The sequence below is a fragment of the Balearica regulorum genome, chromosome 1 (assembly GCF_011004875.1).
Source record: "Balearica regulorum gibbericeps isolate bBalReg1 chromosome 1, bBalReg1.pri, whole genome shotgun sequence".
Lineage (NCBI taxonomy): Eukaryota > Metazoa > Chordata > Aves > Gruiformes > Gruidae > Balearica > Balearica regulorum.
The window spans coordinates 50,517,953-50,544,045 of NC_046184.1; the positions used below are offsets into that span (position 1 = coordinate 50,517,953).

Consider the following 26,093-nt stretch of genomic DNA (forward strand, 5'->3'; position numbering starts at 1 on the left):
TTGAAGTACTTTTTGTCTGTAGCAAATGAGAGCTTTCTAAAGCCGGCATTAGTAAAGAAATCCTTGAAATTTAGGGGCAGTTATTCAGGTTAGAGAGACTGGAGCAGGTGGACTGAGTGTTCAGAGCATCCCTTCCATTTCTGTTATTCTTTTCTCCCTCAGGTTTGTTTGCTCGTTTTAATAGAATCTGTGTATCAAGGCCAAAATACTGAATATCTCTGTTTTTCCTCTCTGAACTGGAGTTTGCTTTTACCAGAGTATAAGGGGAACTGGATGTGCCTTGGGGCCCTTTGATGCCTGTGGAAGGTGGGGAAGGCCGATCAGTCCTTTCTTTAGAAAATTTACTGACTACACTTTTGAATTTGTGTGTTAAATGGTAAAATTAATCTTGGGGCTGTCTTATTTTTGTATGTGAAGGAGAGAAGACAAGCAGGGGAGAAACTGATTCCTCCCATTTTTCTTTTAATCAAGATAATAAAAAACAGCTCTTCAAGTGTGTTTCAAGATAATAATAAAAAAGAGCTCTCTTATTATGGTCAGGGCATATTTGTTCACCAACCCCATAGGTAGGAAGTAGTGTTTTCTGTGCAGCATAAAAACACACAGCTCTCAGGTACTTCTCTCAAGAGTTACAAGAAAAGCAACATGCACACCCAAAAAAACCCAACAAACCCAGAACATCCAACTTTCCAAACCAAACTGCAGCCAGAGTGGGAATCCCTAGCAACACAACTACCTATTCTGAAATTTTCTATCCCCAAATTACCATTTTATTTTCCCTCGAGAATATCTAAATTAAAAGGAGGACAAGTTGCCACGCTGATATACTAGTGAGCCGTGGTGAAACTGGTTACAACTCTGTTGTCCTTCCCTCAGTCCTCTTGACCTTAAGGGCCTATTTTTTTTTAAAGCACAACGGAGATTAGAGTATCTTATGTTTGTGGTCCCCTGGTGCCCTAGTTCTGCTAAAATGTCCCTATAATGAACAAAACTACTTGTTGTACTTCCACTATGGTGTATTGTGTATGTCATACATGTATGGCTTGTTCTGTCCATCATATGACTATGGTGCACATCAGTGGATATCTCAGGATGATTTGCATTGTAAGGCATGTATGTGTGTGTTTGAGAATGACCTCAGTTTCCTGGTAGCAAAGCTACTTTGCCATTTTGGCTCTGTCTGAACATGTTCAGGAACCTTAGTGTCTTTTCCTAATCACTTGTGTTTAGGAATTTGAAATGTAAATAATTTCATAGCAGCTTTATGAATGTAGACCAAACTGATTGTGAATTGGTATCTGTGGCATAGAAACTCTGTAAGTGAATCAGATGTAACTTAAAGGGCTAATGGGTATATCCTCATTAGTAGGGACAATTAGTGAAAAGTCAGCAAGGGATATGGCTGCATTTGAGTTAGTCTGGTTTGTTTGGCTGATTTTATTGCTCTAAACTTTGTCCATATGCTGAGCAGAATTCAAGGAGCTTCCTTGTTTGATACTCTGGCCCTTATTCAATGGAGTTCTTAATCACAAGCCTCACTTCAGGCATATGGATTGTCCCACTTACCATGGGTGTTGACAAAGCGATGTCCAAGAGTCCATTTGCTGACTTCTCTAAATATAGCCTGTTGTATTTTCTGCTAGCGTATGAAGTGATATTTGACCATTCATCCTGTATTATCTTCCTCTTCCTGCTTTTTCACCCACAAAACACATTAGGCTCTTTCGGAGTGGGAGGATTTCATTCCTCTTAACAGAGTGGGTAAGGCACAGAAAAAGAAATATTTATCAAAAAAAGCCAAGAGAACAAAATTCTACAGAGCATGGAAGTTTCAAAACACATTAGTTCGCAGCGAGGAGCAAGTGACTTTTCAGAGAGGCAAAATAATATCCCTAATGAAAAGCATTTCTACTTTCACATGCACAGTCACAGCATCACAGAATGGTTGAGGCTGTCAGGGACCCTTGGACATCATCTAGTCTAACCCTCCTGCTGAGAGCAGGGTCAGCCAGGGCAGGTTGCTCAGTAGTGTGACCCATCAGATTTTCAGCATCTCCAAGGAAGGAGACCACACCCTCTCTGGGCAACCTGGTCCAGTGTTTTATCACTCTCTCAGTAAAAAATTTTCTTGTTTTTCAGTCAAGTTTCCTGTATTTGACTATGTGCCCATTGCCTGTCATCCTGTTGCTGAGCACCACTGAGAAGAGCCTGGCTGCATCTTCTTTACTTCCATGCTTGTACACATGGACAGGATCCCCCTGAGGTTCTCATCTCCAGGCCGAACACTTCCAGCTCTCTCAGCTTCCCCTCATATGTCAGATGCTCCAAGCCCTTTCATCATCTTCCTGGCCCTTTGCTGGGCTCACTCCAGTTAAGTCTGTATCTTGTACTGGGAAAGGCAGCGCTGGACCCAGCGCTGCAGCAGCATGTCCCCAGGGCTGAGGAGCGGGAAGGATCACCTCCCTGCACCTGCTGGCGATGCTCTGCCTGACGCAGCCCCGGGGGCTGCTGGCCTGCCTTGGTGCAGGGGCGCGTTGCTGGCTCAGGGTCAGCTCGTTCATCGAGGCCCCGAGGTCCTTCCCTGGGGAGCTGCTGCCCAGCCGGTGCCAGTGCCTGGGGTTATTCCTGCCCAGGCAGAGCACTGGGCATTTCCCGTTGTTGAGCTGCGTGAGGTTTCTGTTGGCCCATTTCCCCAGCCTGTCCCACTCCCGCTGGGTGACAGCACGACCCGCTGGTGTGTCAGACACTGCTCCCCGTTTTGTATCATCTGCAGACTTGCTGAGGGTCCCCGCTGTCCCGTCGTCCAGCTCATTGATGAACAGCTGAAATAGCCTTGGCCCCAGTATCTTCTGCTGGGGTATGCCGCTAGTGACTTGCCTCTAGCTGGACTTTGTGCCGCTCACTGCAACCTTTGAAGCCCAACAGCTCGTTCCATTTTCCGTCTACCTCACTGTCCGCTTAACTAGAGCAAACCACATCACTTGTCTATGAGGATATTACGGGAGACAGTGTCAAAGGCATTGCTGAAGTTGAGATAAACAACATCCACTATTCTCCCCTCATCACCAAGCAGTCATCTCATCGTAGGTGGCTATCAGGATGGGCTATCAGGTTGCCGTGAAAGGACTGAGGATAAAAGCAGCAGCTAATACACTGTTGCATTGTGTTCTCAGCCAGTGAATTTGCTAGCTAACTGTTCAAATCTCAACAGACTGTGAAACTCAGATGCAATTTTAAGCCTGAAGCTGGCTACTTTTAAGATGGAAAAATGTATTTTAATTTAATAAATATTTTCTAAAACTTTTCAAGCTGTGTGGGTTTTTTTAATTCTAATTGCAAAAAAAAGGACATAAAATCAGTGTAAAAAATTATTCTTGAACTTTGGATCAAGGAGGTTAGCAGTAATAATTTATGAGCTCTTTAGGCATTAGAGAGAAGGTGGCCACATAACGCTGCAATATTATGACTTTTCAAATGTGACTGAATTTTTTCATACTGTAAGCTAAATCAGAGTGAAATCTGCAGTTTGAGATTTTGTGTACTGTTTTGCTATTCCAGTTGGGGGTCTTTTTTTTTTCTCTTGTTGTAGTTTAACTTTTTAACTTCTGTGCTAGTTAACCATTTATACGTGTTCAATACTATACTAGATTTACAGGGAGTAAATTTGGCTCACTGCCTGCATAAGTAGTGCTTTTCCTTTTTTTTTTTTTTTAAGTTTTAACTTTAAAAAACAGAGTTGCAACTCTGTGGCCACTGTTGAGTCATGCTGTGTAACTAGGCCAAGCAGGGATGTCTTGCCTATTCCTGTCTTTCTAAGGATATTTCTAACATTTGACTCTAATTAAGAGAATGAAGAAATGAGGGAAAACAAGATCTTGGGTTTTTTTACATGACCTCCAATTACCAAAGGAGAGAGTTAAACTTAACAGTTTGAGTTCTTTGGTTAAAATGAAACTAAAGTGTTGGTCATTTGTAACATGTAAGGACTTTCATGGGGAGAAAATACTTGATGCTAAAATAGGGGTGTACTAAAAGGTCACTTTAACAGGAGCAGAAGGCATAACAGGAATCAGTGACTGGAAACTGAGGCCAGAAAATTTCAAATTAGATGCAGGGTTCATGTTTTTAATAAGAGAGGTGGCTAACCTTTGGAGGAGGGTGCTGGTTGACAAATATTTCTTTTTAGTAAAGACTAAAAGATTTTCTGGAAGATGTGCTGTAGCCACACATAAATTTGTCCTGTATTCAAACACAGTTGAACCTAGTGCAAGAGCAACAATCTGGAATAAAATGGCTTGTGCTAATGCCAAAGGTTAGACGAGGCCGCGGGGGTTCAGCATCTAACTCTAGATCATACGTGGCCCCTCATCCAGCCTGCGACTCTGTTCTGTAGTACTCATCCATCATGAGATGGGGTGAAAAGTAGCACGCCTCTGAGAAGATCGTGGCCAATAGCTACTTCTGCTAAGACACACAGTTGTCCACCCTATAGACCACTTTGCATCTGCTCCTGAGGTTTGACCAGAGAGACCTTCCTGGTGGTGGTAACCTGCCCCCAGGTCCCTCTGTCTGAGGACAGTCAAGAGTATGCGGGAGCCTAGCTGTACCAGTGCAAAATCACTCCAGCACTGGCCCTTAAGTTCAGCTAGTGTCACACATATAATGTCTGCTTGAAGTCTGGGATTAGATATGCATAAAATGTTGAAGAGGGCAGACATGGATACAGTTATTTGTAAAGACAAGGTGATCTACCCACAGTCAAAATTCAAAGACTGGAAAATCTGGGAGAAACTCGTAACAACTGCCCCAGGAAAGTTCGTGTCACCGGCATAGTGTAACCATAGAGGAATGGAGCTGAGGAACCCCATAACTCCCCTTAAGAGATAGAACTTCCTGCACTTAAGACCTAGGAAGGAAACGTAGAAAATGAGGAACATGTCAATGCAATTTTAAGACTGAGGTTGGCTGGGGAAGTGGGGAGTCCTAAGCTGCTGTTTAGCCTGCCCTCCTACATTATAGCTCACATATTCTGCAGAGTGATTCTTCTGTGAACTTCATAACTTCTGTTGACCTCAGTCAGACTTTTCTAGAAAAACAGATGCAAGGCAAGGATGGGCAAGGAGCAAAAGCACTGTAGCTCAGCACGTCCATTTATAAAATGGAGAAAACATCTGGCTAATTCACAAAGGCTCTGTGGATAGAGTATTCTCTGTGGATAGGGTACCCTCTGATCCTCAGATGGAAGGTACAACCAATACAACGTGTTGTTTTTTTCTTGTGATCCTGGGCGTGTATAAGGCCTTGAAGATGAGTCAGCTATGAATTAATAATGTGTAGAGCAATTAAGAAACCCATATAGTTTAGCAAAACAATCTTCTTATGACAGCAGAAAGTACACTGAGAGTCCTGTAGCTAGATCATACTTCTGTCACCGCTTGTGATCCTCCCACTGAAATTGGTGGCAGTGTCAGTGTTTGACATCGTGCTGAATTGTGTCCATAGTCAAATGAATCAAAAATAACAGACTGTTGTGAACCAAGTCTGAGACTTCCAAAAGCACATCAGTGCACCGGGGTTCAGCTCCCACTGAACCCCACTAGCTTCTCTAGAAATCTCAGGCATCAATTTCCAAGCAGATTACCTGCTGTTATCTGACCCACCTATAGAAACTCCAACTATGAGAAAAGTTATTTATTCAAATAACTGGCCTAAAAATAAACCCAACATTTATAATGCATTTCAGAAATCCCGGGAACTTGTGTTCAGAACACAGGAACAGCTCTGATCTTTCTGCACAGGGCTGGGAAGATGATAGGAAGTAATAAGTTGTTAGGAAATTGGTATTTGTTGCAGGATTTATTTTTTGACTGTGAAACATTGCTTTAAGTGGTGTGTTTTTGTTGTTATTTTTATTATATGCATTTTATTACGGGCTTAGGGACTAACTGGAGACCATTATGCAAATACAAAGTGTCATCTTCATTTTGCAGATGGTTCCTGCTCCAAGTCATACTTGACATAAATTGTTATAGCACAGAATAAATCATTTGATACTTAAAGGAAAGTTATTAGTTTGTGTAAGCAGAAACATTCTTTGTTAATAAAATCAAAGAGGTACTCTTAAAATGCATAACTCTACCAGCACTTTGAGATCACTTTCATACTTATATTTTGGTCATCTTGTTCTGTTGAGATAAAAAGGTAGACTCACCATTTTGGGGAAGCTCTACTCACATGGCCTTTTATAAACCATATAAATCAAACCATCAAATTTGAGTTTTATTACATGAAACTTGCTTTTATTACATTTACCCTGCTTTTGAATTTTGAATATAATCAGTGTCACAATGACCTTACAAATACCTTATCCAAACTTTTTATATCATAATATCATACCCAAATACTCTCATCATCCTGTATCACATCATCTTCCCCACTTTCTCAATACATTCCAAGCTGCCCAATTAGCGCATCACACATTTCATTGTCTCTTACCTAATTAGCAGGAAACAATTTCTTCTTCTGAGTTATGGAAAAAGAAATTATTTGTCTTTTAGGCCAGCCAACAGAGATCTTAATCTGCTGGGCCTCTCAGAAATCCCAACCTTTATTTACACCACTGCAATTAATTAGCAAACAAACAAACCAACCGCCATGGCCCACAGTACATTATAAAGCGATATTTGTCAGCAAGATGGAATGCACTGAACTCAGCACCTCCGGGCTCTCAATATCGCTGAAGTTTTGTGGGCAGCATAGCAAAGAAGAATTTTGGAGAAAGAGTTGGAAGAAGATTATCTGAAGCAAATGACAGATTTTTTTCTCCAGGTTAGGCAGCTCCTTGAGGAATGAATACTGTACGTTAGAAGATGCCGACAACCTGTTAATAGAGATACCAATTTCTAGAGGCTCTGCAAGTGCTCTTATAATTACAACAGGTGTTCAAATGATCCAGACTTGGATGTCTGGATTGATTTATTTCTTGTATCACAGTGTCTAATATCACATGTTAGCCTGGTAGGGGTATTTAGCACTCGCCTGGAGTACCGGGACAGCTGAGAAATTGGTAGAATCTTTCTGCTAGAGCTTAAGATGAAACTCTGAGGGAGTTAATGGGAAGTTTGAGGTTTTATGGGAGGCCCTATTTTTAAGCATTTCTCTTTGTTAGAGAGGCCTGTGGACTGGCTTGGAAAAGGAGCCTACCCAGCACAGCGTGGCTTCTCTGAAAGAGGCTGGTAGGAGATAGTGATGGAGATGTATAGGTCCTCAGTGTGTCCAAAGGCTGCATTTGGATCACTGTGTTTTGTAGTCACTGGAGACTGTTTATCCTCTGAATTTGTCTAATCTGTTGTGGACCCAATTTTACTTTAGCCTCTGGAACATCCTGTGAATTTGGCAAATTGTAGAGTGAGGAAAAAAGCTAATTTTATCCTTCCAGTTTTTTACTTATAAGCAGCCTGTGAAGGTAGGTATGGTAAGCACCTGTGCTTAAGGGTGGCGTGCATCTGTCTGTCTGTTCCTTTGTTTTCAGTGAGTGTTGCTGACATGGTGATAGGTACTAAACATAAAATATTATTACCAAATGGGAAGGATGAGGACAAGTAATCTTTTCAAGAAGATTATATATTCTCTGCACAGATGGTGGCTTTTTAGTGTTCACAGACTCAGTTTCAAATAAGAACATACTTTTTTTATGATCTTCTGAAACTTACTGTAGCCCACAAAGCAGTTTGGGGTATTGCTGTTGTGAAAACACTCATTTTTGCATAAGTGATGCAATCCCTTATTGTTCTGTGGTGGTATGAGGTTGGAACGGACTCCTTTAGTGGTTAATGGGTCATACTCAACCTGGAGGCCTGTGACAAGTGTAGCAGCTCAGGGTCTGTGCTGGGACATGCCCTGTTTAACATCAGTGACCTGGAGGAGGAGACCAGGTGCACATTCACCAGGTTTACAGATGACATCAAACTGGAGGAACCAGTCAGTAGGCTGAAGCACAAGATTGCCATTCAGAGGGACCTGAGTGGACTGGAGAAATGGGCCAACAGGAACCTCTGGAATTTCAGCAGGGACAAATGTGAAGTCCTGCACCTGGGAAAGAAGCAATACAGACTGGGGACCGACTGTGGGGAGCAGCTGTGCTGAAGGGATGTGATAAACAGCAAGCAAACACGAGCCAGCGCTCTGCCCTGGCAGCAAAGAGGGCCAACAGCATCCCCGGCTCTTTTAAGAGGAGCAGAGCCAGTAGACCGAGGGAAGAGATTTTCTCCCTCAGCACTCATGAGGGCACATCTAGATACTTTTTTAACGGTATTGTTTGTCAAGGTCTACTCATGTTCTGTGTGTCTGGTTGTCTTTCCAATGAAAATATGAAAGAATAAAGTAAATGTGGTCCTACTACAGCTCCCCTTTTCTTTCTTTCTGTAGTAGTGAGACGGACCTGGAAATGTATCCAACCAGTTATTTTTATCAGACTTCAATCCTTTCTAGATTTGTTTGGTGAATAAAGATTATCCTACTTTCTCCTTTCATCTGCTTATTTTTGGACATTGCAAATAAATAAGTGAAAGTACTAATCAACTTCTCCACAGTATACTTTTGTGTATGATTCCTCAACATGGTTTCAAATGTAATACAATTAAATTCCTACTGTCTTGCAATGTAGTAATTGGAAATTCTGCCCAAGAGAAAGAAAAGAAACTGCAAATAGCCTAGAATATGTTCTCTTCTTGTTTTATTGTGCTGTGTCCTAAAAAAATGCAGTAATGTCATCTCTGATGCAACCAGTGATGACGGATTTTATAGGAGCTATGATAAACACAAAAATTAAAAATTATTCTTGTTAAGGATTGTTGCTGTTAGTGCTACATGGCCTGAAATAAAAGACAGGTATGACAATCTAGATATGCTTTGTTGTGCTGTAAGATGCCTTGATGTTCATGAATGTGCTGCTGTTTGCTAGACGTTATCTGTGTTTCCTAAAGCTCTGGCTTTAGTGCACCTGTACCTTATTTTAACAGGAGATATACAGAAAAGGTTTCATGCTGGTTCACGTCCTCCCAGTTGACAGATGAGTTAAACTCCCACAGCAGGTTTTCCTTCTTAGCTCACCAGCTGCCCAGTAGAGGATTTGATCATTGATGTTTCCAGAATAATTTGGGGAGCCTAACTGAATACATAGTTTCAGACATGATATTTAGAAGACATCACGTTCTATGAATACTTTGGAACTCTGAACCATAAGTATGGTTCTGTATTCTCACTTTTATCAAAAATCTGCAGTGCAGACCCCGATGGGCATGATCTCTGTGATGCTTGACAAGAAAATCAAGTAGATGCCCATTTTCATTGTTTCTCTGGAAACAGAGGCTCTCAAACTCCCAAAATGATGCTCTCAGTATGGAGTGTCTCTGTTAGCTTGTCACTTTCAGGAGGTAAAAATAAACTTGTGAACTTGCAGACTAGAAGGGCAATTCATGAGAAGCTGATAGCTGTGGGGCTTCCTAAACATCAGGTACACATCAGGGGGGCTTCCTGTGATGGATCTCATTGCTGCCAAAGGTGTTAACAACAGGAACATTTTAATTCCAGGAGCATGAGTTCAGGGACACTGATCATTGTGTCGTTGCTTGTGGTCTTCTTTTCTTTCTCAACCAGTTCCCCCAATTTCCTTCCTTTCTAAAGGCTGAAGAGAGAAAGCCATGACCACTTTCAGAGATCCAAACTGGCTGGGATAGAGTTGGCAATACCTTCTCTCCATTGAGACTTCAGCAGCTGGGGCTTGCTTCACAGCATAGATATGTGGCAAAGAGCGTAAGCAGTTCTATGGTCTTTCCATCGAACATGTTGGTTATACACATGATCATTATTACCGGTCCAACTTAGCTGGGACTTCACACAGTTATAACCAGATAGATGATCCGAGCCCAAGGCTCCGGCAGCGCAGAGCCCGGCATGGGGCAGGAGAGTACCATGACAGGGCACCCGTTGGATCGCCCCAAGGTGTCAGCCCTCCACTGGACCTTCTCTGTCCAAGGACATGGGGGAGATTTGTCACTCAGTATCCAAGCTATGCTCTGAGGCTGCAAATCCTGGAGCACAACTCTTCGTCTTTCCATCCAGCTCTGTCGGAGTCCCTCTCTGCTGTGCAGTCCCTCTCTACCTCTGCTCGTGGTGCTGTGGTTGCTCATGGCCTTGCTGCAGAGTTACCCATCAACGTGGAACATGCCTTGCACACAACCTCTTGAAACTCACTAGTTCCTTTTTTGTTTCTTTTTTTTTTTTCAGAATGCTGGGTTGTTTGTGGTTTGTTTGTTTGTTTTTGTTTTTTTTTGCATAGCTATGAACTGTTTTCTGTTTACCAAATTAACTCTTTTCTGAGTTACCACAGTCTGCCTTTACTTCCACAGCCCTGTTCTCTTGTATTCATGTCTTGTTCTGCATACTTGTTTCTACCAGTGTTAATGACCGAATCGAAAAGAGTGCAGCTGAGTTTTCAGCTCCTGGGCAGTCAGTACAGCTGAGAGTTAGGAAAAGACACTATCAAAAAATTCCCCCAAGCCTATAGTTTGTAAATGGAATTCATTTTATCTGGAAGTGACTGAGACATAAAAGGTGTAGAATTTTAATGTCATTTTGATAAGGCACTTTTCAGAATAAATTTCCCTTTAAAACTTCAGAATGTCAATAGGTAAATATGTTTGTTAAAAGCCAGAGCAAGTACAGACATATCATTAGAATGGAACAGAAAGAAACAAACTAGTACTGGTTATTCAGAGAAAGTAATGGAATATATAAACCTCTGCTCTGCACTGAAAGAGACCTCGTGAGAATATTTGGGTTGCTGAGAGAATTATTAAAAATTAAGAAAAGTCTGAAAGCAAAATTGTCTTCACTATTTAACTCCTTGTGACTGTATAGTGCAACACTCTTGAATTACGCAGTAATATGTATGTATTTTCAGCAATAGCACCGCACCATTACAGTGAAATGAATGTTGGAATAGGTGAGGGGACTTCACTTAGGTTTTTTTTTTAAAACTTCAAACAAAGGTAGGCAGTTCTTAAGTGATACTTAGTTTCCCTGCAGGAAGTATATTCACCTTTGTTGTGCAGGCACAGTACTGTACAATGGCTTTTCAGTGGGCTGGGTTTTTCTGTTTCTTTTTTATTCTCCAGTGAGTCTTCACACTGAGCTGAGGAAGAATAGCATGTAGTTTAATATAATGAAGGTTATTGCAGAGGTAATTGTTGCATGGGTGATATTAAAGTAGCACTTTGCAGCTGATGAGCACTTCACTTCCTATTTCAAAGCTAAAAAAACTTCAACAACAAAAAAAAAAAGAGAAACCACATCATTTAGATCTCTTTATAAGAAAGCATTAGAGCATTCTGCAGTATGAAGAATATTTATCATCTGTCTTCATTTGTGATTTGCCGGCATAAGCAACAAAGAAAAATAAGGCAAACCACCAAATACTCTGATTGCAGATCCTCCAATACTGGCATTGTAACCACCTTTTGAAGTTTGGGAATAAATTAGTAGATATTCGTAGACATTGTTGCACAATGGAGACACTTATGTACCATAATAAAAATTTGCCTTTGTGTCATTAGTGTTCATAATGCTACTTGCATGCTAGCTGGCCTGTACATCCCTTTGTGGGAGTATGGTCTGATCTGGGATTAATAATCAGAATTTGGCTGTGCCCTGCTCTCCAGTTTGGACTCGGGCACGTTGTGTTCATATGTGCATTGCTTGGCTTGTAAGGCAGCTGGCTGGCTGTGATGAAGAATCGTAGGGAAGATGTGGATTGGGGAGAACAGCTTCTAGTTTCTTGGCAAAGCCTTCTAGATTTTCAGCAAACCTGCACGGCCAATTTGGTTAATGCGCAAAATATAGGAGGTGATCTCAAAGGATCTAGCTCTTCAGCAGCAGAGCAAAAGATGGCAGAACTGCTGTGATGTTCATATATGCTTTAATAGCTTTAATAAGTGGAACACAGTGCTGCCTGCTTGCAGAGCGAGATCGTGAACTCCTTATCTTGTGGATCTCTACTGAGCTCATGGTGCTGACTAAAAAGCCCACAGTATTTTCTGTAAGAAAAGATGCCTAAATTCGAAACCACGGCCAAGTCTCAAATTATTTAGGTTTTAGATCTTCAGGGGGAGTTTAGGTTATCAGAGTAGAAAAAATTGCAGTATTTCTCTTATAGCTATATACTTTTCTGTGTAAGAAGTGCCAGCTTTCAGCTGCCAAGTTATAATTCATATGAGGCTGAATTTACAGTAACAGACAAAATTGTTCTTAAACACAGCTTGTTTGTAGACCTGTTTGGGACACATCAAGGACTTGTGTAAATGTTTTCTGTGAAGGTAGAGTATTCAGGTCAGGTACATAGTATGCTCTTGGTGTCTTAAATTTAGGAATTTTCCTACACTTCAGCACTGTCTCTCTCTGTATCAGGTTTGGAAATGCAACTGATAGCCAACTGGCTTTTCTTTTAAGAAGACTCAGAATGCTTGAACAAATTAACACGTTGTGAGGGCTTCCAAAGGGAAATTGCCCAGACTGGAGCTTGTCTGAGGAGAGTTTGTCATCAAGGGGAATTCTCTGCCATCTAAGAAATCTTTCACCAGCAGTAGACATCCCTTACATAGAAAACACTGCCAAGCACTTATGGAAATATTTGAACTGGAAATGACTGACTAATTGATTGACTGGGCTTTTTCTACCACAGCGTTTTGGGTTTTTTTTCCTTCTTTTTTTTTCCTTCTCTTTTTCTTTTAAAATCAGGCAGTTTAGAAACCAAAGACATTCCTGGCCAGGACTGCTTCCTCAATTGACTCAATTTTCCCATTTCCTCCCTGGCTTCCGCTGGCTGCGCTGGGACAGGAAGTTCTGCTGCGTCCTGCTCGAGACTCATCTCCCTTCGCAGCTCAGGCCGAGAGTTTCACTAGTCATTTGCAGACCCTCAAGCAACCCCTGCATGAGAACACCGAGGCAGGAGGCTAGAAAGCCCTGCATGCTTTCGGTCCCTGAGGGCAGCCGGGAGAACAACTTCACTAAGAGGGACGAAGATGTTAGAACAGCCTTCTGGGAAGTGAGAGGTGTGGATTCAAACCTCCTGAGAAATGAACTGTGTGTGCCTAGGGATGTTGGGCAAAGTGAGTCAGTGACAGCACTAATCCTCAGATCTCATTGCGAGGACTGTGACATTGCTTGCTTTTGAAATGAAGGATTTATCTAGCTCTGGAAGAGGATTGTAGGCTTGTGTTACAATGGAGACATACATTCTTGTGGCCTTGTGTTAGACTCTCATGTTATCAAAGGAAGCATGGCTTGGCATTTCTCATTTCTTCATTTCTTGCTCAGTCTGCTAGCTATTGTGGATCATGCTCTCAGAAGTTTCACTTGCCCCATGCACAGCATAGAGGGAGCCTCAGCCTTCAGGAACACGCCTGAAGGTCCCATGAAAATCCAGTCTTTGAAATCTTGCAAGTCTGCACTTCGCACTTCTCATTTGCTCAGACCTCTGCAGAGCCCGTAGATGTTTGGAGCAGTTTTCTCTTTTTAAGCGCACAGCAGAATACCTTTCATCAGCCCTTTTCCCTGCAGTGTTGTTTATGTTTGCCTGTTCCTCTTAAGAAATGCAGAGCTTGCTTACTTCTGAAGCCTGAAGTTCTCGGCTTGCCGTATTGGAGCAGATCTCCCCCTCTGGGTCAATTCCAAAATTGAGGACTTGTCTTTTCTCAATTTTTCGCCTTTGCTCCTTTATCTGGCTGCTGCTTTTCCTGCCAGATGACATGTCAGAGCAGACAGGTGCCACCTCCCCTGCCTTCTCAGGGGGTTTCCCTTCAGCCTCATGAGCCTCAGGAAAGATTAGCTTCTCAAAGCTCTTGTGAGCATCCTCTGAGAATGTGTCAGACTATTCTCCCAAAGCTTGTATTTCTTGCTTCAGCGCTGCAAGCTGCTGGTCATTTCATCCTCGAGTAAGATCTCTTCTTTCTCAATGATGCTTGACAAGAAGTTTGGAATTGCCTTGTCTTTGACTAAGACATTTAGCTTGTTTGGGCCTCAAGTGCTCTGTCTTTCAGGCAATTTAATGCTTAACCCCCTGGTTCCCTGTTTAATGGTGCACATCTCTTTCTCAAACAGCAGCTGGAGAAGAGAAAAAAATTGCCTTACAGGCATTTTGCGATCTTGCCAATTTGAGAGGCATCAAGGGGGATTGTGGGGATTGTCTGTGAGAATCTACTAGGGATGACGTGACTGCTTTCCGTTGCCGTAATGCTCATCGCCATCCTTCTCTCTTCCCTCAGCATCTTCAACCTTGAGGCCCAGGGAAATGCTATAAAGGAGAAACGAACCTACATGAGCATCAGGATGCGAAGTCTGACTGTTATCGAACATTAAAAAGGTTACTTTCCTTCAGTTGGAAGGAACATCTAAAGTAAAGTGGGTATTGCAATGTGTGAAACTGGCTGGCAAGACTAACCTTATGGCTATAAAATGTTATAGCATGCAGTTTTTTGATCTTGGTGGCAGTTGGCCTCGTGGGAGAGCTTTGCTGAGCTTCTCCGTCTGCAGGGAGGTGGCTTGGAAGGGCTACAACAGAGGGCTGAGGACAGTTCGTATCATTTTAAACTGTCAGTTCCAACCTGAAATATTTCAAAGTATGCTTCTAAGCAGTAGTACCAGCTTGGATTGCTAAGTCTGGAAGAATTTTAGAAGCCGGACCTATATTTTTCTGTTGGATTTCCCATGTGTAGGTTCAGTATTTACTGACCCTCGATGATGGTACCAGAGCCCAAATTTGGTTTTCATCACAGGATGTGCATTTCATGGTCACAAAAGGTGAAACCAGACTGGCCACTTTCACTTTCCTTTTTAAGGGCTATTTTTAAAGTGTTTTACTTTCTGGCTCCCCTCCATTTGACCTGTGGTGTAATGTTTGGACTAGAGATGCTTCTGGGGAAACACTAAATCCAAACAAACTCCCTTCCACCCTGTTTTTCATGAAATCTTTCTTGGATGGTCACTAATGCTCTATTTTTTTTTCCCATTACATTCTCTATTAAACACAGACATGCACTAGAGATCTCATGATTAGTAATTTCCCCAAACTAAAGTAATTTTAAATGCTTTTTTGTTTGTTGTATTTTAGAAGGCAATTAGAAACACTATGGTACTTACTTGTTTGTTTTGTTTTATTTTTCTTTGCTTTGGGATTTTGGGGATTTTTGGGGGATGGTGTTTTGGGTTTGGTTTTTTTTTTTTTTTTGCTTTGTTTGTCCTGAAGATGGGCTGGGGAAAGTGAGGAATTGGAAACCCTGGAAATCCTTGGCACTAAAATCAAAATAATTTTTTCCCCTTGGTAGTATGTCTGGAAATGAGGAGAGATGAGTTGTTAAAGAGTTGGTCCATTACGCTCTGACTTATGGAAACCTTCTGTAGTGATAATGCCTTCAGCCATAGCTAGGGACATACGAGGTCCTTCTTTCACATCATGCTGACGTGTTAGGTCTTCCCAAAGCTGTGCAGACCATGCAGATGTAACGCGGGCAAGCTTGGGGATTGTTTTGAAGAGAGATCTTTCCTTTTTGCAGGGAGTGTGGCAGAAGCAGAATGAAATATTCAAAGGTTACTATTAGGAAATTAATAAATGGGTCCTCCTTGGCTGATTCTCCACTAGATATGTCCCAGTAAAGAAAGAAATGAAGGTCAGTAAACGGAAGGGAAGAGGGGACCAAATGATCAGGGTAGAATTGATGTGAAGGTTTGCTGTGGCTGTGGTCTGTCTGAACCTTTGCCGAAGCCTGGCTTCCCAGGAATTGCAGTATTTCTCTATCTTGCTTTATCCGTGCTTTATTATTTTACTTCAAGTCTCGTAAAATCATCAACTCACAATGTAATAAAATCTCTGCTTGCTTTGTTTATGTCTAACATATATATCTATCTTCCCCCACATGCCCCACACCTGGGATAACATGACAAGGGGTCTCCTTCTCCTGTCTTCACAGACTGCCTTTGTTTCAGGGATTTTAAATCAAATCACTTACTTTATATCCTATTGTTGGATAAAATATGTATTTCATATGCTGCTTTGGTAGCCCAAGTATCTTATGAGACTTACATTCTTCCTGCTGGAGTGTTTTTTCAAAAATATCTGGTTTGAGTTGATGAATCTGAGAACTATAATCTGTACTTTTATTATGAGCTTCTTGGCACTGATGTGTAATAAATTCACTTCGTTACCCCATCCAAGAGAAATACTGCTAAGTTGAGGGTCATGAATGTTTCATATCAATATCCTGTCTTTAATAAATCCTGGTCACTTCTGCAAAAAAATCTGTCTGCTTTCTGTTTTGGGATATTCAGGAAGAAAAATATGGAAAAATGAAATATTTTAATCTGGGACTTCCTTCCTTTTCCCTGCCTCTGTCTCCTTTGTCCTCCTGGTAGATATCTCCAGGACGCGCTAACTCATCCGGGCTGCAGCTGAGCCCAGGAGCCAGAATGGAGTTGATCCATCCATGCTTCTTGTGGCTGACTTTCTAAAATGTTCTAACCTCTAGCATTTTAAAGCTTCTGCCCTCTGAATCCTAAATTAGTTGTATATAAGAGCTTCCTCCCAAGCCAAATATTTTCTCTCCATGGCAGTGGCAAGCAAAAGGCAGTATGAGACCGGTAGGCTTGTGGAGTAGTAGAATAAACCAAGAAAACCTAAGTGATGGAAACCATGTGCTGTGCCTGGCACATGGCACGTGGCTGGGTCTCGCGGGCACTGCTGGGTTTAGTAGTAAGAAGGCTTTCTCAGGATAACATTGCCTGGTCCTTGTGCTCTGCCAGTGTCCCGGTCTTCCCAACAGACCAGCATCTACACTGGCAGCTTGTTCTGATCTTCTTCGATTACTTTGTCTATTGGGGACAGACAGAAAACCTGAGGGGTGAGCTGATGACTTTGGAAAGGAGTCACCTAAAGTGAAAGAAAGTAGATGAAATGAGAATAAATTAAGACTATATGTTTTTATTCTGCTTAGAGTTTTAGGAGATGATCCATGGGGCCCTTGTCCGGTACAGGGGAAGATTAAACACGTCATTAGGTGTAGCACCACCTGTTATCTACAACAAAAGCTCAGTTATGTTCTCATAACAAATGAAAGCTATGGCATAGTAGTTTCCCAAATACCAAGACTTCAGTTTATTTTGGAAGATGCTACCAGGATGTAATTTCATAGGTGGGTTTTCTGGGCTGTTATAACTTGTCAAAACACACTTCAATTAGTCCAGTTACTGGAATTCCCTGGAGGAAAGCAGCCTTCAAAGGAATGAAAACCACAGTGTACCAGCACAAATAGTTTTGCCGTCTGTTGCGTAATAGGGTGACTTGCTTGGTTATTGCATGGTTGGTTCTTTGCACGCTGAAAGAAGTATTTGGAATGCAAAAGTCCAGACTGCGTTCAATGGCCTGATCTTTTTTTGAAGTTAGGTCCTGAAATGATGGAAGAAACCGATATAAGGGAAGCTTAGGGAATTTCCTAATCATCTCATCCCCTCCAGGATGAAGGCAGAAAAAAGATTTACTTTGTACGTGCAAGACAGGAAGCATGATTTTGCAATTACAGCGTATGACAGAGACTCCAGAAATCCTGAGTTTTTAGCTCTGCCACAGATCTGTCTACCATTCCCCTCTCTCCCTGCCACAGGCAATATTAAAATCATTCTGGGAGGACCCTGGAGCCTTGTGAGGAAGGACCCGGGTTGTCTTTTCTGCCTGATGTTGTTGCAGAATACCAGGACCCGCTGGCTTTGCAACACACCTAGATTTCCTCCCACAAACAACAGCAGGGTGGATCTAGATTTAGGCCATCGTGTGGGTGGGGGTGCAGGACACTTTGTGTGCAGTGTAAATAAAGAGATAATGTGTTAGCATTGCTCCAGAAAGAAAATGTCTACAGTATGCATAAACTATCCTTTATTTTCAGAAACGGGACTGACACCAAATATTAAAACCGTTGGCCTGAAGTTCCGCACTTTATCGCTTGTTATTTGGTTTGCTTTTCAGCTCACAAAGCAATACTTTCCCACTCTAAATACAGTTTATCCCACCAAAAATGCACGGTGCTATTGCAGTTGCCGCGGCAAACACTGCTCTTAATGAGACGTTCCATGTGGAAAGCAGCAATTCCACACAGCGCAGCCCAAGGCTCACTGAAGCTAGGGAGAACAGCTGGCTTGGCCAATGCGTGCTCCATGATACTGAATTTGGGCTGAAACCATAAAATCTGACCCATCGGTGCTTTATCGCTGGTGCAGGGTTGCTGTGTTCCAGCTGCAGTTGCTGGATCAACAGTTTCTGGTGGTCTGCTGAGAAGTTGCGGTTGGGGTGTTTCTTCCACTCCTATTTCCAGGTGCAAGCAGACTCAGAGTCGCGGAGGAAAGAGGATGATGGTTGTTTGTCCCCAGAACTCGTCGTGTTTCCAACAGCTGTTATTTGTGTTGGTTTGTGTGGAACTTACTTGTGCCAACGGTGGTGGCTGGACTTTCACTTATTTCATGTTTTGTAGATAGTTGTTGAGTTTTAGGAGGCCAACGCCCTGCTGCTGGGTCAGGGCGGCATTGAGTTACATCTCGCTGTGCCGGTGAGCCCTGCCGTGCCGTCGGAAGGAGGGATACCCGAAGGAAGCCGTGCTGCCTTGTGGTCACAGCACGCCCTTGGAGGCTCTGCGGGAAAGGGCCCAATCAGTTAACAGCCAAGCCTTATAGGAGGTTCCTGGCCAAAAGTAAATGAAAAAGCTGCCGTAGGAATAAACTAAATCAGGATGTGTTTCTGTCACTGTCTTTTCTGGTACAGTCCTGCCTTATGTATTTGCTATTGCAAATGAGGTTTGGGCTTGTCCCTGTGTCACAAGCATTTTTTTTTTTTTCATGGGAGACATGGTATAGCCAGAGCAACAGGTCGCCTTCTGCACCTGGTGGTGCAGGCTTTGCTCTGAACCGTGTGAATTTCTAGCTGGGAATTCAGATTTTCCTAGTAGCCTGAAAAAAACCCAACCCTCCAACACCACCACCAGTTAAAGCAGGATGATTGTTGTAGGTAGTTAATTAAAAATTGTGTAATGTTAATTATATAGTCTGGCTAGATATCTGCTCCTGTAATACATAAAATAATAGTTTGAAGGAGGGAATTGGAGAGACAGCTATTTTTGCATTGGTAAAGAGAGCATCAGTCTTTATTTTTGAAAACAGCCGGGGGCTGGTTTGGCAGCAAAATCTTAACCCAGCAGCCGTCGTGCTTTGCCATCTGCTCAGACAAAGCACGCCTTAAACAAGGTTGACTCCTGAGCAGAAACAGAGACAGCGTATGATGTATACACGCGCTCTGTTCTCATCAGTAGGGTCCCAAACCTGCTCAGCCCCCTGCCCATCAGTGCCATTGGAAAATCAATAGCCTCAGTGCCTTTTTCTTTTCCTTTACCGGCCGCGCCACTCTCTGCCGCTCTCTCCGTGCATGGGAAGGCTGCCCCGGCTTTTGGCCGCTCCGGTCCTCTCCTTGCTTACCAGTGCTTTCCTCCCTCCTTCCCAAACATGTGGGGATTAACACCGGGGGTGTGCAAAGCCAACTGGCAGAAAGCAAGCATCACAAGCTGTGCATCCACGCTGGGCTATAGGGTTTGATTTATACAGCCGAAACCTGAAAAGCGGTTTGCAAAGATACAATTCAAGAGAAAAATTGCCACACTTAAGGCTGGGATCTGTGTTAAACGAAACAGAGGTACCAGCTCCCTGCTACCTTTCGCACCAAATGTCAGTATTAACTGGACACTTATTTAGCAAATTTTAAATTAAAAAATGGGTTCTGAACTTCACTGGAGGGAAAAAAAAAATCTGTCTTGGTGGAAAAGTTTTGTGTTTTTTTTTCCAACAGAAGCTGAGGAAATGATTATTTTCCCTGTCACTCTCCTTCCTGCTTGAAAAAGTGGGCGGGGAAGGAGAGAAAAAGCTGGAGAAGGAAGAAGAAGAAGAAAAAAACAAATTCATTATTTAAAAGTAGGAGGGGATTTTTGTTACGGAAAAACTTGCAACATACCTTTGACACAGCCGAGTCCACCCATCCGGTGGAAGGACTGCGTGCCTGCCCGGCATGGGTAGGAGACAGACCAGTTGCCTTTCTGCGATGGAGGGAGACGGTGGTAGCACCCTGCCCCAGCTCCAGGGTCCTCCAGCAGGGGCAGCACAAGGCAGGGAAGAGAAAAGAGATGGAGGAGATGGCAGATGGTGGCAACAGGCTAAGTCAGTGCTAAGAGTGGGAGACCAGAAGGAATCCACACTGTGGACTGTCTGAGAAAATCTATCACTTTGTGTAAATGCAGACATCAGAATTTGACTCAAAGGTGGGTTTTTTCCAGATTAAATCCAATGCCTTAAATTCCACATGAAGCAACTGACAGAATAGAGGCGAGGTGCAAATGTTGGAGGATGCTTTGGTAAGCAGTGACAGTGGATCAGCCATGGTCTTGGTATAGCTTTTCATGAATTTTCGAGAAACTGTCATGACAGCACCTGCATGCACAAAGAGCACAGATAGGAGATACTTTCAGATACTTTCAGGAGTTACCTGTGGTCACTGGGTGACTGAAAACAGAACGGGGCAGAACTTCACTGTCTCCATCTTAAATGCATGGGAACTCCTCTGTGCAGAGCCCTCCTGGCTCCGGGGGTCAAAAGCTTCAGGAGGATCCACTCTGTACAGAGCCAGGAGGTCAGAGCCCCAGCCTCGTCCCGAGCACGTGTGTGCGTATTTGTCTCCGTAACATTTCAGCCTTTCTAGCTCAAATAGCTACCGACCCCTTTGGCTGTCTACTCCCTTTGGTTATCAGTACCTCAGTGGATTTCCAAATTCCAGTACACTCAATTCTGTACTTGAGATTATTTGGGACAATTTATTATTTACATTTCTGGGACCTGGTAAATTAGGTTCTCTGATTAAAACTGCAGAGGTGTAGCAGGGCTCCACCGGCACCTTTCAAAGCAGTGGTCATCAGTAGGAAATCCAGCATGGATGAGCTGCTGGCCTGTTGGCTGCTCTGGTGCTTTTCCTTTTTTACCTGCGTAGGCCCAGCTCTTTGGAGTTATTTGAACGCAATCGTGGCAATTTCTGTGTACATAAACTAATGCATGCAAAGCCTTTTTCACAACCCACACCTGAGATTGCAAACTCTCCGGCGCAGAGTCTCTACTCCCTATGTGTTTGTATTTAACACAACAAGGCCAGTCTCCTGGGGAGTTTTCAGACAGTACAGTGTGGAAGCCATAAAATACAGTAGTTCAGATATAAGAAGGGCTAGGAGGCTGTTGGTTCAGAGTTCCTGGAAAGCCTGGGATGGTGTACAAATGAGGTAATATCTAAAACATCTTCAAATATGTTTCAAAAGCAAATATTGCACAATTAAGTTAAGGCTTCAGAGGAATAAAAAGTAGAGACAGATTTGTTTTGCTGTTGAACAGGACAAGTGTGTCATATTTAATGTTTCCCATAGAAAAATGTGGATTTCAAAATTGAAGCCACAGCCATGTTGTCAGTCTAACAAAGTGTATCGGTTTGGGACGTGCAGAGCTGTAGACAGTTGCACAAAACCCAAGGTGTTCTCACCATCTCTTTCTAGTAGAGTTTTGTCTTTTCCTGGGCTTTCTCTCTTGTTCTAATACGTGTATTCATGCAGTAATTATATTTTTTCTCAGGGTCAGAGACTGATGAGCACCAGAGCTGTGCTGCAGATTGCTTCAGCTGCGTCCTGCTGTCCCCGCATGTAGCTCTGATCTTATTTGATAGATACTCTCAAGCTGTGTTTCTTAATGAAACTGTCTTTAAAATAGCAATCCGTGGGTTTACAGAGCTACAAATTTTTTACAGTTGTGTATCTGAGACAATTTTATATGTTGTTTGAAATTACTCCATTAAGCTTGTGTTCAGCTGTTCCGAATATACTTCTGTTCCCTGTAAAAGGTGTGCTCCTGCTGCACTTACAGACACAGACAGCTTCGGTTGACCGAGTTTCTCTACTTGCATGTGGAAATAATTGCATGACACAAAGAACAGTATTAAAAATTGCTTTCCTGGCGTGGTTTACAGAAGGGATCTGTTGAGTCTCTTTGTCGAATGCTTTGCACCCGCTTTGGACCTGGGTTGTTTAAAAAGGACTAGTGGTTTCTTGTGGTGATCCAGGGATTCTTGTCCTGAGTTTCACAATCCGCCCGCACAGAGGTTCCGGAAAACATTGAGGCTCCTCCTCACAATTTTCAGCTTGACTGTCCTCATTCACTTGGCAATTTTGGAAGTGAAAACCTTCATAAAACTCTAAATTCCAAGATGCCTTGAGCTAGGACTTTTCATGGGGTGCCTGAAGTTCTGAAACGATGCAAATACAGTATAAATATCACTAAATAATGTCTAGTAAATATCATGTGTTGAAAAGCCTGAGTTGTAGCAGTACTTTCATATTCTTGACAACCTCTTTCGAGTAGACAAGAAGCCCTTGTTTTCAATCTACAAACGTGAATAAAGATATTTAAATAGGTCAGTTTTGTGGCTTTAGGATGCAACACCTAGGCTGTATGACAGACTTAGAAAGCTGGAATCTCCCCAAATGAGGGAAAACCAAAGCACTGCAACCAAATTTTCATCTATCATCTTCTGCACTTGAACTTGTAAACTTGCACATGAACCCTCGGTGCCTGTCATTAGCATATTTACACACACTAAAGTGCAAGTGGAAGGTCAGATTAGGTAGCTGAGCACTGTTTGTGTGGTTTGTGCGCAGCAAAGTTGGGTTTGCGTACGCTGATGTGGTATAGCGCATTTCCACAAATGGAAATTTGAGGCTGCTTTCACAGAATGTGTGAACCTCGCATTGCCAGATCGTTCAGCTCTTCTCCGAGGATCGCACATTCAAAATTAGGTAACATGTTAAATGTGAAGCTCAAACTTCTTAGCCCCATCTAACATCAAAATCAATTATAAGGTTCACTGCAGGATGAGTTTGATTTCTTTAATAAAGTCAACCAACTTATAGCAATTACATCTGAAGAAGGAAGGAAGAGAAAGATGTTGATGTTTACAGTTCTGGCACTAAAATTTTCAGCATTATAAAAAACCCCTGATCCCTTTGTTTCTGAGTTTGTAGAACTAAAACGATACTTGCTTAAGGGAAAAAAAATAATCCTTTTTTAAGATTGCTTTTCAATTGTTATCTCTAGGAGGTAGCTGTGATGGCAGGAACACTTGTCGGAGAAATAACAGCCCTTCTCTCTTGTTCATAGCAGGATTTCAGCTTTGGGTCCCCTAGGGACACAAGCATCGTTTGTATTTCTGCATCTCTGGGACAGAACAGATTTGTCTAGTTTTTTGTTTTGCCCTTTTGTTTTGTTTCAGTCTTAACTTAGCTTAGGCATAGCTGTGTAAAAATCCCAAACCAAGTAAAACAAATCTTTTATGGTCTGTCTGATTTTCCAGCCTTTTCTGATGTTAAAACATTTTGATTTCTGATTTGCTATGTACGGAAGCCAAAATGACTTGAAATTTCAATTCTGGATCAAAATCTGGCAGCTAGTAGACTACAAAACTATGAGGAGAAATATTGTTCTGTATGCATGAGACATGAAAATTAATTAAGCAAAAGATTTTTTCAGCTCTTTAGGTTTTGCGTATGAATTGTCCCACTAGCATAAATCTTCTACAAATACCGTAAGTACTACAAATGTTTGCTAATAGCTTGTTTGATTCTGAACTTGCTTCAGTTGCTTTGACAAAATACTATTCCTGAGTGAGTAGAAGAGTAATTGGGTCCGCAGCCTTCAAGTGCATGTCTGCAGCTGTGAGTCACCTCATTACTTTCAGTACTGTCTTGGGATCTCTAATGACTGCAGCTGGTCAGCGTGCTGTGTCACCCGGTACGAGCCGTGTCACAGGGCAGCCACGAGCCACGCCGGAGAGCACGTCACACGGGCTATTAGGTCAGCACTGACTCAGAGGGGAAAGGAGTACTCATCAAACCCCTGGTAGTGTAAAGCGCTGTGTGAATTAGGACTTCTGTTTATGAAATGACTTCACCCACGCTCCCATTTTCATCCCTTTTCTCACAGGGTGGTGTGGCAGTTCCCTAACCTGAATTTGTGGAAATGAAATCAAAACAGAAATGAATTTGACTTGCAGATACCTAAGACTTTTATATTTTTTTATTAAGAATTTCAAAATGTGTATATAAACAAATATGTATATATTTATACACACGCAAATACAGTCTCATATTTGCTTTATGGATAATTAAAAGTCCTGTGACTGGGACCTTCTAAAATTACTGCCCTATCAGTCAACTAAAATTGCTTTTGGACAGTACCGATCTGTCAAACTAGCCATGAGATTCCAAACTGGTTTCTTTTAGATCTTCAAGTGACTTGGCATTTGAGGGGGCTGGTCGTGATGCTAAGCCTCCCACTAGTCTGGAAATGCAGAGAAGCCGATGATACCACCTGAAGCTTTCCTTCCCGACACGTATGGAAAGCCCTGCCTTCTGACTCAGGCTGTTTAGCCAGGCGTAGCGATCGGCTGTAGCTGAGCAGTGTATTTCAGTACCAGTACCTGGTTTTTCCTGTGGATTTTGAAATGTCGAAAAGTCTACTAAAGTTCATAAGCCTTTAAGACACTGACACAAGAAAAGGAGGAAAAAAAAGAAACCAGGAGTGGTCTAAGTCCGTGTTCCTCATGGCACTTTGTGAAGCCTTTTACACCTGAGCAAATGTAAAGAGGCACTAACATAACCCGTTGCATTTTGTTTACTTGGTTTGCATGGGTGTACATGATGAAATAAAATGCCAGGCAGCGGAGGATTCAGCATAATGATAGTACTGTTTTAGCTTGCTCTGCATGGCTTGTTCTATTAATATATGTTTGTGGTCAGGAAGGAACGCAGTCTCACTTCACTAAAATCTGAAACTCGGTAAAGCATAATATGTGCAGTATTAATTTTGGTTTGACACCTGCCAGGCAAAGATCCTCACCAGCCAAAGGCATTCTTCTCAACCAAGCTCCATCTGTTGCGCAGATCTTTGGTTCTGATATTTCTAACTACTTGAGCCAAAGCAAAAAGAAGAGCCAACTTGAAGGAAAAAAAAAATCTCTAGGAGGAATGAACAGTTCTGTCAAGGCTAAATATAATGGCTTGTTGTCATACTTGGTTTAAGTCCTGTAAGGCAAACATATACGATTAGTTGTGTTATATAAGAAAACAGTCCTTCATACTGGCAGTATGATTTTTGTTGTGGCGTGAAAGGAACATCAATAACTAAAGTCCGAGCACATAATTTTATTGTTGAAATGCTGCAGCCTTTAGAAAGATTTCTCAGTAGGAAAGTTGCTAGTAAAAAATTTACTCACTTATTGTACTCGGCAGATAAAAAGCCCAAGGAGTCTGCCGAGATTCCTGCACGCAAAGGAGCAGCAGGATTAACACTTGCCTCAGCTCTTTGAAAGACAGCTCTGGTATTTGAAATAAGCATTCGAGTAGGGTCTGTTGAAAGAAGTTAACTTCCAATCCCCTGACAAAAGTGGCGTGATGAATTTGTCACCTAGCTGACAAAATAATCATTAATTGCTCCAGTTGTCTTTGGTTTGCATTTAGAGTGGGTGAATTACTCTTGTCAGAGCTGCCCGGTCCACCCAGGTAAACATTTGCCTCCTGTGAAACCGTGAGAAGTCTACTGCAAATATTAATGTGCTTTATGATCATCATGACTTCCACCTGCTGATGGTTAATTGTTATTTGTGATAGCATGGAGAAGAAACTTGACTGAGGGAAGTGACGGCTGTCCGTGCTTCAGGCCAATAATTAATGGTTGAAAGTGCTGTATGAGCAAACTCCATTGAATTCACTAAGAACTGCAGAGCATTCAAAAGTATATAGAAATCCACTGGCATACTTCAGAATTTGACTTTTTCAGCATTATTTCTAGAGTTATTATTTCAGCATTATTTCTAGAGTTGACTCTCGCTGTGACTGCTGGCATGGAAACCAGACTCTTGTCTCTGCTCTGCC

General features: G+C 42.3%; 1 protein-coding gene across 2 annotated transcripts in view; it reads left to right on the forward strand.

The window, feature by feature from the left end:
* The window catches only part of CRADD (CARD and death domain containing adaptor protein), an 81,990-nt gene that overhangs the window by 44,387 nt on the left and 11,510 nt on the right, over positions 1-26,093 (forward strand). The window lies entirely within an intron of this gene.